The following is an 18,689-nucleotide window of genomic DNA, read 5'->3' as shown; positions in this document are numbered from 1 at the left end:
ACTGGGTGAGGGCTGTGTGTGGGGATCAGTGTAACACAGGGTGAGGGCTGTGGGTGGGGAACAGTGTAACACGGGGTGAGGGCTGTGGGTGGGGAACAGTGTAACACGGGTGAGGGCTGTGGGTGGGGAACAGTGTAACACGGGGTGAGGGCTGTTGGTGGGGAACAGTGTAACACGGGGTGAGGGCTGTGGGTGGGGAACAGTGTAACACGGGGTGAGGGCTGTGGGTGGGGAACAGTGTAACACAGGGCGAGGGCAGTGTGTGGGGATCAGTGTAACACAGGGCGAGGGCTGTGTGTGAGGATCAGTGTAACACGGGGAGGGCTGTGTGAGGGGATCAGTGTAACACGGGGTGAGGGCTGTGTGAGGGGATCAGTGTAACACGGGGTGAGGGCTGTGTGGGGGATTAGTGTAATACGGGGTGAGGGCTGTGTGTGGGGATCAGTGTAACACAGGGTGAGGGCTGTGTGTGGGGATCAGTGTAACACAGGGTGAGGGCTGTGTGTGGGGATCAGTGTAACACAGGGCGAGGGCTGTGTGTGAGGATCAGTGTAACACGGGGAGGGCTGTGTGAGGGGATCAGTGTAACACGGGGTGAGGGCTGTGTGAGGGGATCCGTGTAACACGGGGTGAGGGCTGTGTGTGGGGATCAGTGTAACACGGGGAGGGCTGTGTGAGGGGATCAGTGTAACACGGGGTGAGGGCTGTGTGAGGGGATCAGTGTAACACAGGGTGAGGGCTGTGTGTGGGGATCAGTGTAACACAGGGCGAGGGCTGTGTGTGAGGATCAGTGTAACACGGGGAGGGCTGTGTGAGGGGATCAGTGTAACACGGGGTGAGGGCTGTGTGAGGGGATCAGTGTAACACGGGGTGAGGGCTGTGTGGGGGATTAGTTAAATACGGGGTGAGGGCTGTGTGTGGGGATCAGTGTAACACAGGGTGAGGGCTATGTGTGGGCATCAGTGTAACACGGAGTGAGGGCAGTGTGTGGGGATCAGTGTAACACAGGGTGAGGGCTGTGTGTGGGGATCAGTGTAACACAGGGCGAGGGCTGTGTGTGAGGATCAGTGTAACACGGGGAGGGCTGTGTGAGGGGATCAGTGTAACACGGGGTGAGGGCTGTGTGAGGGGATCAGTGTAACACAGGGTGAGGGCTGTGTGTGGGGATCAGTGTAACACAGGGCGAGGGCTGTGTGTGAGGATCAGTGTAACACGGGGAGGGCTGTGTGAGGGGATCAGTGTAACACGGGGTGAGGGCTGTGTGAGGGGATCAGTGTAACACGGGGTGAGGGCTGTGTGAGGGGATCAGTGTAACACGGGGTGAGGCTGTGTGTGAGGATCAGTGTAACACGGGGAGGGCAGTGTGTGGGGATCAGTGTAACACAGGGCGAGGGCTGTGTGTGAGGATCAGTGTAACACGGGGAGGGCTGTGTGAGGGGATCAGTGTAACACGGGATGAGGGCTGTGTGAGGGGATCAGTGTAACACGGGGTGAGGGCTGTGTGGGGGATTAGTTAAATACGGGGTGAGGGCTGTGTGTGGGGATCAGTGTAACACAGGGTGAGGGCTGTGTGTGGGGATCAGTGTAACACGGAGTGAGGGCAGTGTGTGGGGATCAGTGTAACACAGGGTGAGGGCTGTGTGTGGGGATCAGTGTAACACAGGGCGAGGGCTGTGTGTGAGGATCAGTGTAACACGGGGTGAGGGCTGTGTGAGGGGATCAGTGTAACACGGGGTGAGGCTGTGTGTGAGGATCAGTGTAACACGGGGAGGGCTGTGTGTGGGGATCAGTGTAACACGGGGTGAGGGCTGTGTGTGGGGATCAGTGTAACACGGGGTGAGGTCTGAGTGTGGGGATCAGTGTAACACTGGGTGAGGGCTGTGTGTGAGGATCAGTGTAACACGGGGAGGGCTCTGTGAGGGGATCAGTGTAACACAGGGCGAGGGCTGTGTGTGAGGATCAGTGTAACACGGGGTGAGGGCTGTGTGTGGGGATCAGTGTAACACAGGGTGAGGGCTGTGTGTGGGGATCAGTGTAACACGGGGTGAGGGCTGTGTGAGGGGATCAGTGTAACACGGGGAGGGCTGTGTGAGGGGATCAGTGTAACACGGGGTGAGGGCTGTGTGAGGGGATCAGTGTAACACGGGGTGAGGGCTATGTGTGGGGATCAGTGTAACACGGGGAGGGCTGTGTGAGGGGATCAGTGTAACACGGGGTGAGGGCTGTGTGAGGGGATCAGTGTAACACAGGGTGAGGGCTGTGTGTGGGGATCAGTGTAACACAGGGCGAGGGCTGTGTGTGAGGATCAGTGTAACACGGGGTGAGGGCTGTGTGAGGGGATCAGTGTAACACGGGGTGAGGCTGTGTGTGAGGATCAGTGTAACACGGGGAGGGCTGTGTGTGGGGATCAGTGTAACACGGGGTGAGGGCTGTGTGTGGGGATCAGTGTAACACGGGGTGAGGTCTGAGTGTGGGGATCAGTGTAACACTGGGTGAGGGCTGTGTGTGGGGATCAGTGTAACACAGGGTGAGGGCTGTGGGTGGGGAACAGTGTAACACGGGGTGAGGGCTGTGGGTGGGGAACAGTGTAACACGGGTGAGGGCTGTGGGTGGGGAACAGTGTAACACGGGGTGAGGGCTGTGGGTGGGGAACAGTGTAACACGGGGTGAGGGCTGTGGGTGGGGAACAGTGTAACACGGGGTGAGGGCTGTGGGTGGGGAACAGTGTAACACAGGGCGAGGGCAGTGTGTGGGGATCAGTGTAACACAGGGCGAGGGCTGTGTGTGAGGATCAGTGTAACACGGGGAGGGCTGTGTGAGGGGATCAGTGTAACACAGGGTGAGGGCTGTGTGAGGGGATCAGTGTAACACGGGGTGAGGGCTGTGTGGGGGATTAGTGTAATACGGGGTGAGGGCTGTGTGTGGGGATCAGTGTAACACAGGGTGAGGGCTGTGTGTGGGGATCAGTGTAACACAGGGTGAGGGCTGTGTGTGGGGATCAGTGTAACACAGGGCGAGGGCTGTGTGTGAGGATCAGTGTAACACGGGGAGGGCTGTATGAGGTGATCAGTGTAACACGGGGTGAGGGCTGTGTGAGGGGATCAGTGTAACACGGGGTGAGGGCTGTGTGTGGGGATCAGTGTAACACGGGGAGGGCTGTGTGAGGGGATCAGTGTAACACGGGGTGAGGGCTGTGTGAGGGGATCAGTGTAACACAGGGTGAGGGCTGTGTGTGGGGATCAGTGTAACACAGGGCGAGGGCTGTGTGTGAGGATCAGTGTAACACGGGGAGGGCTGTGTGAGGGGATCAGTGTAACACTGGGTGAGAGCTGTGTAACAAAGTGAGGGCTGTGTGTGGGGATCAGTGTAACACGGGGTGAGGGCTGTGTGTGGGGATCAGTGTAACACGGGGTGAGGGCTGTGTGGGGGATTAGTGTAATACGGGGTGAGGGCTGTGTGTGGGGATCAGTGTAACACAGGGTGAGGGCTGTGTGTGGGGATCAGTGTAACACAGGGTGAGGGCTGTGTGTGGGGATCAGTGTAACACAGGGCGAGGGCTGTGTGTGAGGATCAGTGTAACACGGGGAGGGCTGTATGAGGTGATCAGTGTAACACGGGGTGAGGGCTGTGTGAGGGGATCAGTGTAACACGGGGTGAGGGCTGTGTGTGGGGATCAGTGTAACACGGGGAGGGCTGTGTGAGGGGATCAGTGTAACACGGGGTGAGGGCTGTGTGAGGGGATCAGTGTAACACAGGGTGAGGGCTGTGTGTGGGGATCAGTGTAACACAGGGCGAGGGCTGTGTGTGAGGATCAGTGTAACACGGGGAGGGCTGTGTGAGGGGATCAGTGTAACACTGGGTGAGAGCTGTGTAACAAAGTGAGGGCTGTGTGAGGGGATCAGTATAACACTGGGTGAGAGCTGTGTAACAAAGTGAGGGCTGTGTGTGGGGATCAGTGTAACACGGGGTGAGGGCTGTGTGTGGGGATCAGTGTAACACGGGGTGAGGGCTGAGTGTGGGGATCAGTGTAACACTGGGTGAGGGCTGTGTGTGGGGATCAGTGTAACACAGGGTGAGGGCTGTGGGTGGGGAACAGTGTAACACGGGGTGAGGGCTGTGGGTGGGGAACAGTGTAACACGGGGTGAGGGCTGTGGGTGGGGAACAGTGTAACACGGGGTGAGGGCTGTTGGTGGGGAACAGTGTAACACGGGGTGAGGGCTGTGGGTGGGGAACAGTGTAACACGGGGTGAGGGCTGTGGGTGGGGAACAGTGTAACACAGGGCGAGGGCTGTGTGTTGGGATCAGTGTAAGACAGGGCGAGGGCTGTGTGTGGGAATCAGTGTAACACAGGGTGAGGGCTGTGTGTGGGGATCAGTGTAACACGGGGTGAGGGCTGTGGGTGGGGAACAGTGTAACACGGGGTGAGGGCTGTGTGTGGGGATCAGTGTAACACTGGGTGAGGGCTGTGTGTGGGGATCAGTGTAACACTGGGTGAGGGCTGTGTGTGGGGATCAGTGTAACATAGAGAGGGCTGTGTGTGGGGATCAGTGTAACGGGGTGAAGGCTGTGTGTGTGGGGATCAGTGTAACACAGGGTGAGGGCTGTGTGTGGGGATCAGTGTAACACGAGGTGAGAGCTGTGTGTGGGGATCAGTGTAACATGGGGTGAGGGCTGGGTGTGGGGATCAGTGTATCACAGAGAGGGCTGTGTGTGGGGATCAGTGTAACACGGGGTGAGGGCTGTGTGTGGGGATCAGTGTAACACAGGGCGAGGGCTGTGTGTGGGGATCACTGTAACACGGGGTGAGGGCTGTGTGTGGGGATCAGTGTAACACAGGGCAAGGGCTGTGTGTGGGGATCAGTGTAACACGGGGTGAGGGCTGTGTGTGGGGATCAGTGTAACACAGGGTGAGGTCTGTGTGTGGGTGTGAGAAGTTGGCCTGATAGGTGATGTTTCCAATTCTGGAACCACCTGTTATCAGACCAAACAATCCCTTATGGTGTCTGGTTGTAAGTCAACCTTGTTAGACAAGCTATCCTAGGGGTAGCATGGACTAAGCAGCCTAAAGGCTTAACTTAAGAGGTCGTGTTAAGCGAGCTGTTTTTACCACATACAATCCTGTAATATCAAATGAAAGGACACCACACAAGTATATATTATAAAAATATATGTGTTTATTACTAAAAACAATCCCCAGTATTCTTTATGAATAAAGGGGCACAAGCGTTAAATCAAAAGCACAGTTTAAACATACAAAGTTGCACAATTATGGATGAGGGCAGGGGTCACTCAAACCATATACTAAACAAGTGGTATAAGAGATACCAATCGAACAGTGGTTAGGCCTAGGGCCTAGGGAATCTCTGGGAGCAGTCAGGACAAGCAGTGCTGAAGTCGGGAAAAGCCCGCGGGATTCGGGTGCAGTACGGAAAGCGCACGCATGCACCAATGTTAACCAATGGTGCGTAAAAGTTGTAAAGTTAAAGTTTAAGGACACTTCCGCTGAACCTAGAGGAACAAAACTTAAGACACAGACCCTAGAGATGTGTACCAGTGTGGGAACACCGGCGGAGCAAAGTTACCTCACCCACAGGAAGCGGGTGCACAGGGTCGAAGTTGAGTCGGGTTTCGTCACGCAGGCTCTTGGTGCTTGAAGCTGAAAGGGCTGCAGGCGGGGTGAAAGAGAAGTGTCCGTGTGAGAAGTTGGCCTGGTAGGGGATGTTTCCAATTCTGGAACCACCTACTACCTGACCAAACAATCCCCTTATGGTGTCTGGTTGTAAGTCAACCTTATTAGACAAGCTATCCTAGGGGTAGCATGGACTAAGCAGCCTAAAGGCTTAACTTAAGAGGTCGTGTTAAGCGAGCTGTTTTACCACATACAATCCTGTAATACCAAATGAAAGGACACCACACAAGTATATATTATAAAAATATATGTGTTTATTACTAAAAACAATCCCCAGTATTCTTTATGAATAAAGGGGCACAAGCGTTAAATCAAAAGCACTGTTTAAACATACAAGTTGCACAATTATGGATGAGGGCAGGGGGCCACTCAAACCATATACTAAACAAGTGGTATAAGAGAGGCCACTCGAACAGTGGTTAGGCCTAGGGCCTAGGGAATCGCTGGGAGCAGTCAGGACAAGCAATGCTGAAGTCGGGAATGGCCCTCGGGATTCGGGAGATGTGCGGAAAGCGCACGCATGCACCAATGTTAACCAATGGTGCGTAAAAGTCAAATAGTTAAAGTTTAAGGACACTTCCGCTGAACCTAGAGGAACAAAACTTAACACACAGACCCTAGAGGTGTGCACCAGTGTGGGAACACCGGCGGAGCAAAGTTACCTCACCCACAGGAAGTGGGTGCACAGGGTCGAAGTGGCGTCGGGTTTTGACACGCAGGCTCTTGGTGCTTGAAGCTGTAAGGGCTGCAGGCAGGGTGAAGACGAAGTGTCCGGTGGAGTCCAAGGGTGGACTCAAGTTGTAGAGTACCTGAAAGCAGAGGGGACAGAGTCTGGGTCACTCAGCAGTGACCAGGGTGGAACCAGGACGGAACCAGGCAATGTCGGGCGCAATCAGGTGGTCGTCGAGGCGCTTCTCTTCGCTGTCACGTGGGCTCTGGGGCATCTGCGACATCCAGGAGCAGGTCACGATCTGTCCCACGCAGGCTCTCACCGTCGGTGCAGTCGGCTTCCGGTTTGGAGCAAACAAGCCTTGGTAAGAGCAATCCACGCGGGATTGGAAGATGGCGTCTCACTCGGACCAGGAAGGTCAGAGTCGGGGCTCCCTTTCAGGGGAGCTGGTGTGGATCTGGAGCAACCAGAATCACGAGTCTTCTTTTGTAGTTCGTCGGCACAGGGACCACAAGCCAGCTGGCAAGTGACCGGGCCAACGCGTTGAGCCAAATCGTGCCAAAGGGCCCCACGCAGCACTCGTCGAGTGTGGAGGGCTGAACTTCGGCTCAGGAGTAGCTCAGGGTGGGGGCTTCTCAAACCCCGGTGTACAGCTTCGAGGGTCACTCGTGGGCTGCACGGTCAGCGTCTCGTGGTCACTTCAAGATGGCGTGCCCCACGCTTCCGGTCGCCTCCACGGGTCTCAGCTTTGCAGGGACTGTGGATCGGGCTGTTAGAAGCTGGGCAGGCTTGATCTCGTCGATCTCAGTCGCTCGAGTTCCGGCGGGAACTGCAACTAAGTAGACGTCGAGGGCTGGATGGTGCCTGCTGCTGCAGGGTGGTCACTCCTTGACCACAAGGGAGATTCTTCGGGCTTCCACGTTGAGATGGAGGGCGAAGGGTCCAGAATATCGTTTCAAATGTTTCTTCCAGGAAAAATCTGATGTGCATTGGCACTGCTCCCACTCTTATTCGAATCTGGTGGGCGTGATTACCTGCTAGGTCCCCTCCTATGGGTGGGACCCAGGAAGTGGGTGGATACACCCCCTTCCTTTGATCCAGGCCGCCCTGGCACGAGGGCTGGAGTGCCCCAGAACCGGTTTGGCCGGATTATGCAAGGGGCAGCCTTGTGCGCCCCAGGCAGTGTCTGGTTTCTTTCAAACCTCCCTGCTACAATACACTATCTCCTGTCTGGAGGGCGGTGACACCCTCCTGTGACAGGAAACCCTTTGTCCAGGACCCCCTTGACTGGGTTTCGGTCAGCTCCAGGGGTCCAGACATTTGTCTGTGGCAGAGGCATCCATTTTGTGGATCTTAAGGCCTTTGGAGAAATCAACCGCATTACAGTGAAGTAACATGTCTTACCCCTCTAGAGGGGTGGAATGCCATCCCCGTCGCCAGAACTGGCGAGGGGATGGTATTCCAAAGCGTATGACACCTTACACGACATGTTTTGATAAAGCCAAACCAAAGTTGCTAAATAACCGCGAGGATTATAAGGCACTTAATAGTATATGGTATGGCCTTATCCTGAAACAGCTTAGGGATTTGTTCCCGACGGCTGCAGACAGGCTCAGCTCATGCTAGAGCTCCATCTCACATAAAACCATGCACCCAGCCTCCAGGATTGGTGAGGCCTGTCTATAGGAGTGGCTCACAGGTTTACATGTGTCCAGATATAGGTTTAGACATAGGTATACTATATCTAAGCAAGGGGTGTGTACACCACCTTACCCCAGCTGAGTGATCAGCCAGTTGTGTCAATTTAAGAACCAGCCAGGGGTGGCAAAAGATATGCTGCAGCCCCTGGTAGGCCTTAGTGGCCCCTATGCCCTGTGCACCTATAGTGCATTCTACAGGGGCTGACAAGGAGTCCATTTCCAATTGGTATGTACCGAGGGTACATGGAATCCATTTTACAGAGAGAGCAGATGGCCTGGGGCCCTGATTAGCAGGGAACCAGGTCAACTAAGTCAAAAAACCAGCTAAACACAGGCAAAAAAATCTGGGGTAACCATAGTCAGGTAGCCACCTTCCTACATAACCCCCCCCCAAACGAAAGGAGATAAGGCTATCCTTGGCCAGGTAAGCCTATATTGCCTGAGTGGCCATATAAGGAAGTACCTGCACTAGCATGGGTACCCCCTGTCTCATGGTCCACTAAGCAGTCCCTCACCCCTTGGGTATTAGAGGGTCTCCACCATAGGGAATCACTACCTTGGGTGTGTTTACGCAAAGTTAAAGGCTGGTTTGGATATGGAGTATTGAAGTTAGGCTCTACTAAGTTAGGGCTTGGCTTCCTCCAATTATCTTCCACCAGGTGTGCCTTTCTTTCTTTAACTGAGTTGCACTGTGCTCTCAGGGTCAGCCTCTGGCTACCTAAAGCTGGAGGCTGGGTCCCTCTGTTTGGCTTGCTGGAGGGACAGTTCAGGTTTGGGCCCCTTGGGTCCCAGGTTTGGCTGTGCCCAACAGAATCCATCTGTGGGAGGTCCCTAACTACTTTTAAGGGGGCTCCCTCAGGAGTTTTTAAAGTTTTCACCTTACTAGGGCTACTAGTTTTGGTGCACCTAATCTTTTGATGGGGGTGCTTTATTTGACAGGGGGCCCTCTGGGTCTCACTGTCCTTCTTGTCCTCTGCAGCCCTGGGCTGGCTAAGGCAAGGTAGAGAGGGGCAGGTTACCTGCTCCAGACTGGGTCCCACCTGAGAAGGGTCCACTGACATCAGAGGTTCTGTCAGGCTAGGCCCAACCACCTCTGGGGCAGCTCCTTCATCAGGGGTAAGATCAGTTCCCTGAGGAGGCTGATCCTGTCCTAAAGTCTGGTGAGGGGGAGATTTCTCTTCCTCCTCCATGCTCTCAGTTTGTGTGGAGTTATCCATCATTTCAGGTTTCACAACACACATGTCAGTTTGAGTTTGGGCTGTGGCCATCACAGCCCCACCAACCTTTTCAGGAGGAGACTCAGTTTGGGTTTCTGCTGTTATCATAACAGCTTTGCTATTCTGTTCAGGAAGAGCTTTTACTAAAGATGGGGCAGAGAGTTTCTCAGCCCTACCAACCTTTTCAGGGAGTACATCTTGGATGGGGGCTGTAGCCAGTACAGCCTCACTAACCTTTCCATGGGAATTCACCATTCTAGAATGGGTTTCTTGTTCAACCTCAGCCCAGGCTGAGATTTCTAAATCATTACCCAGTAGACAGTCCACAGGCAAGTTTGGGGACACGGCCACTCTCTTTGGGCCAGTGACACCTCCCCAGCTGAGACTTACTACTGCCATGGGATGATTTGTTTGGATGCCATCAATGTTTATTACCTGGTATGTGGCACCAGGTAAAAGTTGCTTAGAGGGGACTATGCCATCAGCCACCATGGTGATGCTAGCCCCTGTGTCTCTAAAAGCTTCAACTCTTAAACCATTGATGATGGGTTCTTGTCTATACTTGCTCAAAGTATTTGGGCAAGCAGAGAAGTTGGCAAACCCCATGCCAGCCTCATAAACAAGATCATTGGGTGATGGGGACCTGGATAGGCCAGGGTCCACCTGATTTCCAAAAGTAAACCCACCCAGATTCCTGGGTGTGCTTCCACTTCCTGGGGGATTACTGCTGACAGTAACAGGAGGTGTTGAAGCTGGCTTTGGAGGTATATTCTCTTTATTGTTATTCTTGGGACAACAGTTGTCTGTTTTGTAATGCCCAACCTGTTTACAGGTATAACAATAAGGCTTTTTCTCAGTTGAAGAAGTGTCTTGGGACCCACCCCCATCCTTGGAGTTTTGGGGCCCTGGGGAAGTCTTTTCTTTATTTTTATCCCCACCCTTATCTTGAGGCTTGGTAGACTCCTTCTTCTGGTTACTGTCCTGATTCTTAGGCCTAATCCTGGTTCTGACCCATTTGTCTGCCTTCTTTCCCAATTCTTGGGGAGAGGTCAGATCAGAGTCTACCAGGTGCTGGTGTAAGAGCTGGTTCTGACAATTACTTAGGATCTGCTCCCTCATAATCAAATTATACAATCCTGTAAAGTCATGTACTTTGCTGCCATGTAGCCAACCCTCCAGAGCCTTAGTAGCACAATCTACAAAATCAGTCCAGTCCTGAGTCTGTGTCTTCTGGGTGTCTCTGAACTTCAACCTGTACTGTTCAGTGGTTAAGCCAAACCCATCTATCAGAACACTCTTCAGGACTTTGTATTTGTTTGCATCCTCATGTCTAACAGTGAGGAGCTTATCTCTCCCTTTCTCTGAAAAGGAGTACCATAAGATTGCTGCCCACTGTTCCTCAGGAACCTGCTGTACCATGCAGGCTCTCTCAAGAGCAGTCATCCATTTGTGGATGTCATCCCCTTCTTTAAAGGGGGGCACAATCTTTGTCAGGTTTCTACTATCATAGGACCTGGGTTTCTCTTTTGGAATATTGCTGCCACCAGTGGCATCTAAGCCACACAATTTCTGCTCTCTTGCCAAGGCAAGTTTAGCTTGAGCTAAGGTAAGCTTAGCTTGACTCAGGGCTACCTCCTCTCTCTCTATCTGGAGTCTGACAGCCCTCATTCTAGCCCTATGCTCAGCTTTCTGAGAAGCACTCATGCCTCTCTCTGATTCTCTGGAGGCACTAGAAAGATGAGAGTCCCCTGAGGGAGATCTCACTCTTCTGTTGCCTGGGGGAATCATATGTTGGGTTCTGGGGAGGTGCTGGCCCTCTCCATTCCCCAGTAGGTCCAAGTTGGCCTGGCTAAGCCTACCAACTGGAACCTGGCTACCCTGATCCTGTACTTGTGAGTCCTCATCCAAGTCATCATCATCCTCCTCTTCAGGGGGATCAACTACAGGGGGGTTCCCTCCAGTTCCTGTATCTAGGGAAGCTGCTTTTGCCTTCTCTAAGTCATCCTGTTCTAGGATTTCTACCAGGATTAGGCAGGTGGGGCTTCTGCCCCTTTTTAACCCTCTTGCTTTGCACAAGGCAATCAAGTCTCTGCGGGTTAGTTTGTCATATCCAAAAGTTGCCTGGGTAGGGTCAACTGTCACAGGAGCAGACCCTGAGGCTTTTCCTGTGTCAGACATGGTTACTAGTGAGGTGTAAGTGGTGCACTTACCTACACTAAGTGTTTTCCTACTGGACCTTGCTAGTGAGTTGTAGTCAGGGGTGTGCTACTCCCTTCAACCTACAACTACTAAGTTCAGTAGAACTTAATATGCTAAGCTTTTGATTTTATATGTACCTAGAGGTACTTGATGTGATCTTTCAATTTGATATAAAGATTGCAATGGTAAAACAACAGCAAGCTCAAATCCGCACCGCTGCTCACCAATGTGAGAAGTTGGCCTGGTAGGGGATGTTTCCAATTCTGGAACCACCTACTACCTGACCAAACAATCCCCTTATGGTGTCTGGTTGTAAGTCAACCTTATTAGACAAGCTATCCTAGGGGTAGCATGGACTAAGCAGCCTAAAGGCTTAACTTAAGAGGTCGTGTTAAGCGAGCTGTTTTACCACATACAATCCTGTAATACCAAATGAAAGGACACCACACAAGTATATATTATAAAAATATATGTGTTTATTACTAAAAACAATCCCCAGTATTCTTTATGAATAAAGGGGCACAAGCGTTAAATCAAAAGCACTGTTTAAACATACAAGTTGCACAATTATGGATGAGGGCAGGGGGCCACTCAAACCATATACTAAACAAGTGGTATAAGAGAGGCCACTCGAACAGTGGTTAGGCCTAGGGCCTAGGGAATCGCTGGGAGCAGTCAGGACAAGCAATGCTGAAGTCGGGAATGGCCCTCGGGATTCGGGAGATGTGCGGAAAGCGCACGCATGCACCAATGTTAACCAATGGTGCGTAAAAGTCAAATAGTTAAAGTTTAAGGACACTTCCGCTGAACCTAGAGGAACAAAACTTAACACACAGACCCTAGAGGTGTGCACCAGTGTGGGAACACCGGCGGAGCAAAGTTACCTCACCCACAGGAAGTGGGTGCACAGGGTCGAAGTGGCGTCGGGTTTTGACACGCAGGCTCTTGGTGCTTGAAGCTGTAAGGGCTGCAGGCAGGGTGAAGACGAAGTGTCCGGTGGAGTCCAAGGGTGGACTCAAGTTGTAGAGTACCTGAAAGCAGAGGGGACAGAGTCTGGGTCACTCAGCAGTGACCAGGGTGGAACCAGGACGGAACCAGGCAATGTCGGGCGCAATCAGGTGGTCGTCGAGGCGCTTCTCTTCGCTGTCACGTGGGCTCTGGGGCATCTGCGACATCCAGGAGCAGGTCACGATCTGTCCCACGCAGGCTCTCACCGTCGGTGCAGTCGGCTTCCGGTTTGGAGCAAACAAGCCTTGGTAAGAGCAATCCACGCGGGATTGGAAGATGGCGTCTCACTCGGACCAGGAAGGTCAGAGTCGGGGCTCCCTTTCAGGGGAGCTGGTGTGGATCTGGAGCAACCAGAATCACGAGTCTTCTTTTGTAGTTCGTCGGCACAGGGACCACAAGCCAGCTGGCAAGTGACCGGGCCAACGCGTTGAGCCAAATCGTGCCAAAGGGCCCCACGCAGCACTCGTCGAGTGTGGAGGGCTGAACTTCGGCTCAGGAGTAGCTCAGGGTGGGGGCTTCTCAAACCCCGGTGTACAGCTTCGAGGGTCACTCGTGGGCTGCACGGTCAGCGTCTCGTGGTCACTTCAAGATGGCGTGCCCCACGCTTCCGGTCGCCTCCACGGGTCTCAGCTTTGCAGGGACTGTGGATCGGGCTGTTAGAAGCTGGGCAGGCTTGATCTCGTCGATCTCAGTCGCTCGAGTTCCGGCGGGAACTGCAACTAAGTAGACGTCGAGGGCTGGATGGTGCCTGCTGCTGCAGGGTGGTCACTCCTTGACCACAAGGGAGATTCTTCGGGCTTCCACGTTGAGATGGAGGGCGAAGGGTCCAGAATATCGTTTCAAATGTTTCTTCCAGGAAAAATCTGATGTGCATTGGCACTGCTCCCACTCTTATTCGAATCTGGTGGGCGTGATTACCTGCTAGGTCCCCTCCTATGGGTGGGACCCAGGAAGTGGGTGGATACACCCCCTTCCTTTGATCCAGGCCGCCCTGGCACGAGGGCTGGAGTGCCCCAGAACCGGTTTGGCCGGATTATGCAAGGGGCAGCCTTGTGCGCCCCAGGCAGTGTCTGGTTTCTTTCAAACCTCCCTGCTACAATACACTATCTCCTGTCTGGAGGGCGGTGACACCCTCCTGTGACAGGAAACCCTTTGTCCAGGACCCCCTTGACTGGGTTTCGGTCAGCTCCAGGGGTCCAGACATTTGTCTGTGGCAGAGGCATCCATTTTGTGGATCTTAAGGCCTTTGGAGAAATCAACCGCATTACAGTGAAGTAACATGTCTTACCCCTCTAGAGGGGTGGAATGCCATCCCCGTCGCCAGAACTGGCGAGGGGATGGTATTCCAAAGCGTATGACACCTTACACGACATGTTTTGATAAAGCCAAACCAAAGTTGCTAAATAACCGCGAGGATTATAAGGCACTTAATAGTATATGGTATGGCCTTATCCTGAAACAGCTTAGGGATTTGTTCCCGACGGCTGCAGACAGGCTCAGCTCATGCTAGAGCTCCATCTCACATAAAACCATGCACCCAGCCTCCAGGATTGGTGAGGCCTGTCTATAGGAGTGGCTCACAGGTTTACATGTGTCCAGATATAGGTTTAGACATAGGTATACTATATCTAAGCAAGGGGTGTGTACACCACCTTACCCCAGCTGAGTGATCAGCCAGTTGTGTCAATTTAAGAACCAGCCAGGGGTGGCAAAAGATATGCTGCAGCCCCTGGTAGGCCTTAGTGGCCCCTATGCCCTGTGCACCTATAGTGCATTCTACAGGGGCTGACAAGGAGTCCATTTCCAATTGGTATGTACCGAGGGTACATGGAATCCATTTTACAGAGAGAGCAGATGGCCTGGGGCCCTGATTAGCAGGGAACCAGGTCAACTAAGTCAAAAAACCAGCTAAACACAGGCAAAAAAATCTGGGGTAACCATAGTCAGGTAGCCACCTTCCTACAGTCCGGTAGAGTCCAAGGGTGGACTCAAGTCGAAAAGTACCTGAAAGCAGAGGGGACAGAGTCTGGGTCACTCAGCAGTGACCAGGGTGGAACCAGGACGGAACCAGGCAATGTCGGGCGCAATCAGGTGGTCGTCGAGGAGCTTCTCTCCGCTGTCACGTGGGCTCTGGGGCATCTGCGACGTCCAGGAGCAGGTCACGATCTGTCCCACGAGGGCTCTCACCGTCGGCGCAGTCGGCTTCAAGTTTGGAGCAAACAACACTTGGCAAGAGCAATCCACGCGGAACCGGGAGATTGCTTCTCACTCGAACCAGGAGGGTCAGAGTGGGGGCTCCTTTTCAGGGGAGCTGGTGCAAGTCTGGGGTAACCAGAATCACAAGTCGTCTTCGTAGTTTCGTCGGCACAGGGACCACTAGCCAGCTGGCAAGTGACCGGGCCAACGCGTTGAGCCAAATGGAGCAGAAGGGCCCCACGCAGCACTCGTCGAGTGTGGAGGGCTGAACTTCGGTGCAAGAGTGGCTCAGGGTGGGGGCTTCTCAAACCCCGGTGTACAGCTTCGAGGGTCACTCGTGGGCTGCACGGTCAGCGTCTCGTGGTCAATTCAAGATGGCGTGCCCCACGCTTCCGGTCGCCTCCACGGGTCTCAGCTCTGCAGGAACTGTGGATCGGGCTATTGGAGGGCAGGCAAGCTTGATCTCGTCGATCTCTGTCGCTCGAGTTCCGGCGGGAACTGCAACAAAGCAGACGTCGAGGGCTGGATGGTGCCTGTTTGCACAGGGTGGTCACTCCTTGACCACAAGGGAGATTCTTCGGGCTTCCACGTTGAGTAGGAGGTCCAAGGGTCCAGAGTTTCGTTTCTTATGTTTCGTCAGGAAAATCTAAAGTTCATTGGCACTGCTCCCACTCTTATTCGAATCTGGGGGGCGTCATTACCTGCTAGGTCCCCCCCTATGGGTGGGACCCAGGAAGTGGGTGGATACACCCCCTTCCTTTGATCCAGGCCGCCCTGGCACGAGGGCTGGAGGGCCCCAGAACCGGTTTGGCCGGATTATGCAAGGGGCAGCCTTGTGCGCCCCAAGCAGTGTCTGGTTTCTTTCAGACCTCCCTGCTACAATCCACTATCTCCTGTCTGGAGGGTGGTAAAACCCCCCTGCGACAGGAAACCCTTTGTCCAGGCCCCATTTGGCTGAGTTTCGGTCAGCTGCAGGGGGTCAGACTCGTGTCTGTGGCAGAGGCATCCATTTTGTGGATCTAAGGCCCTTTTCGAAATTAACCGCATTTAAGTAAAGTAACATGTCTTACCCCTCTAGAGGGGTGGAATGCTATCCCCGTCGCCAGAACTGGCGAGGGGATAGTATTCCAAATCGTATGACACCTTACACGACATGTTTTGATAAAGCCAAACCAAAGTTGCTATATAACCGCGAGGATTATAAGGCACTTAAGAGTATATGGTATGGCCTTATCCTGAAACAGCTTAGGGAGTTGTTCCCGACGGCTGCAGACAGGCTCAGCTCATGCCAGAGCTCCATCTCACATTAAACCACGCACTCTGCCTCCAGGATTGACGAGGCCTTCCATAGGAGTGGCTCACAGGTTAATATGTGTCCAGATATAGGTTTAGATATAGATATACTATATCTAAGCAAGGGGTGGTTGCACCACCTTACCCCAGCTGAGTGATCAGCCAGTTGTGTCAATTTAAGAACCAGCCAGGGGTGGCAAAAGATATGCTGCAGCCCCTGGTAGGCCATGGTGGCCCCTATGCCCTGGGCACCTATAGTGCATTATACAGGGGCTGACAAGGAGTCCATTTCCAATTGGGGTATGTACCTATAGCACATGTATTAGTAATTTAGTGAGAGAACAGGAGGCTGGGGGTCTGATCAGCAGGCCCACAGCCTCAGTAGTCGCAAACCAGTGAAGCAAAAAGCAAAAATTTGGGGTGACCATAGGATAGCAGACCCTACTCTCCTACACACGGGGTGAGGGCTGTGTGTGAGGATCAGTGTAACACGGTGAGGGCTGTGTGTGGGGATCAATGTAACACGGGGTGAGGGCTGTGTGTGGGGATCAGTGTAACACGGGGTGAGGGCTGTGTGTGGGGATCAGTGTAACACGGGGTGAGGGCTGTGTGTGGGGATCAGTGTAACACAGGGCGAGGTCTGTGTGTGGGGATCAGTGTAACACAGGGCGAGGGCTGTGTGTGGGGTTCAGTGTAATACGGGTTAGGGCTGTGTGTGGGGATCAGTGTAACACTGGGTGAGGGCTGTGTGGGGATCAGTGTAACACAGGTGAGGGCTGTGTGTGGGGATCAGTGTAACACGGGGTGAGGGCTGTGTGTGGGGATCAGTGTAACACAGGGCGAGGGCTTTGTGTGGGGATCAGTGTAACACTGGGTGAGGGCTGTGTGTGGGGATCAGTGTAACACGGGGTGAGGGCTGTGTGTGGGGATCAGTGTAACACAGGGCAAGGGCTGTATGTGGGGATCAGTGTAACACGGGGTGAGGGCTGTGTGGGGATCAGTGTAACACGGGGTGAGGGCTGTGTGTGAGGATCAGTGTAACACGGTGAGGGCTGTGTGTGGGGATCAATGTAACACGGGGTGAGGGCTGTGTGTGGGGATCAGTGTAACATGGGGTGAGGGCTGTGTGTGGGGATCAGTGTAACACTGGGTGAGGGCTGTATGTGGGGATCAGTGTAACACGGGGTGAGGGCTGTGTGTGGGGATCAGTGTAACACGGGGTGGGGCTGTGTGTGGGGATCAGTGTAACACGGGGTGAGGGCTGTGTGTGATGATCAATGTAACACAGGGCGAGGGCTGTGTGTGGGGATCAGTGTAACACGGGGTGAGGGGTGTGTGTGGGGGTCAGTGTAACACGGGGTGAGGGCTGTGTGTGAGGATCAGTGTAACACGGTGAGGGCTGTGTGTGGGGATCAATGTAACACGGGGTGAGGGCTGTGTGTGGGGATCAGTGTAACATGGGGTGAGGGCTGTGTGTGGGGATCAGTGTAACACTGGGTGAGGGCTGTGTGTGGAGATCAGTGTAACACGGGGTGAGGGCTGTGTGTGGGGATCAGTGTAACATGGGGTGGGGCTGTGTGTGGGGATCAGTGTAACACTGGGTGAGGGCTGTGTGTGGGATCAGTGTAACACGGGGTGGGGCTGTGTGTGGGGATCAGTGTAACACTGGGTGAGGGCTGTGTGTGGGGATAAGTGTAACACAGGGTGAGGGCTGTGTGCAGGGATCAGTGTGTGGGGATCAGTGTAACACGGGGTGAGGGCTGTGTGTGGGGATCAGTGTAACACGGGGTGAGGGCTGTGTGTGGGGATCAGTGTAACACGGGGTGAGGGCTGTGTGTGGGGATCAGTGTAACACGGGGTGAGGGCTGTGTGTGGGGATCAGTGTAACACAGGTGAGGGCTGTGTGTGGGGATCAGTGTAACACGGGGTGAGGGCTGTGTGTGGGGATCAGTGTAACACAGGTGAGGGATGAGTGTGGGGATCAGTGTAACACAGGGTGAGGGCTGTGTGAGGGGATCAGTGTAACACGGGGTGAGGGCTGTGTGTGGGGATCAGTGTAACACGGAGTGAGGGCTGTGTGTGGGGATCAGTGTAACACTGGGTGAGGGCTGTGTGTGGGGATCAGTGTAACACTGGGTGAGCTCTGTGTGTGGGGATCAGTGTAACACAGGGTGAGGGCTGTGTGTGGGGATCAGTGTAACACAGGTGAGGGCTGTGTGTGGGGATCAGTGTAACACGGGTTAGGGCTGTGTGTGGGGATCAGTGTAACACAGGGTGAGGGCTGTGTGTGGGGATCAGTGTAACACAGGGTGAGGGCTGTGTGTGGGGATCAGTGTACACGGGGTGAGGGCTGTGTGTGGGGATCAGTGTAGCACGGGTGAGGGCTGTGTGTGGTATCAGTGTAACACGGGATGAGGGCTGTGTGTGGGGATCAGTGTAACACAGGTGAGGGCTGTGTGTGGAGATCAGTGTAACACTGGGTGAGGGCTGTGTGTGGGGATCAGTGTAACACGGGGTGAGGGATGTGTGTGGGGATCAGTGTAACACGGGGTGAGGGCTGTGTTGTTATCAGTGTAACACAGGGAGATGGCTGTGTGTGGGGATCAGTGTAGCACGGGGTGAGGGCTGTGTGTGGGGATCAGAGGAACACAGAGTGAGGGCTGTGTGTGGGGATCAGTGTAACACGGGGTGAGGGCTATGTGTGAGGATCAGAGGA

The sequence above is a fragment of the Lissotriton helveticus genome, chromosome 5_1 (genome assembly GCF_964261635.1).
Source record: "Lissotriton helveticus chromosome 5_1, aLisHel1.1, whole genome shotgun sequence".
Lineage (NCBI taxonomy): Eukaryota > Metazoa > Chordata > Amphibia > Caudata > Salamandridae > Lissotriton > Lissotriton helveticus.
Note: the sequence above shows the minus strand (reverse complement) of the source record.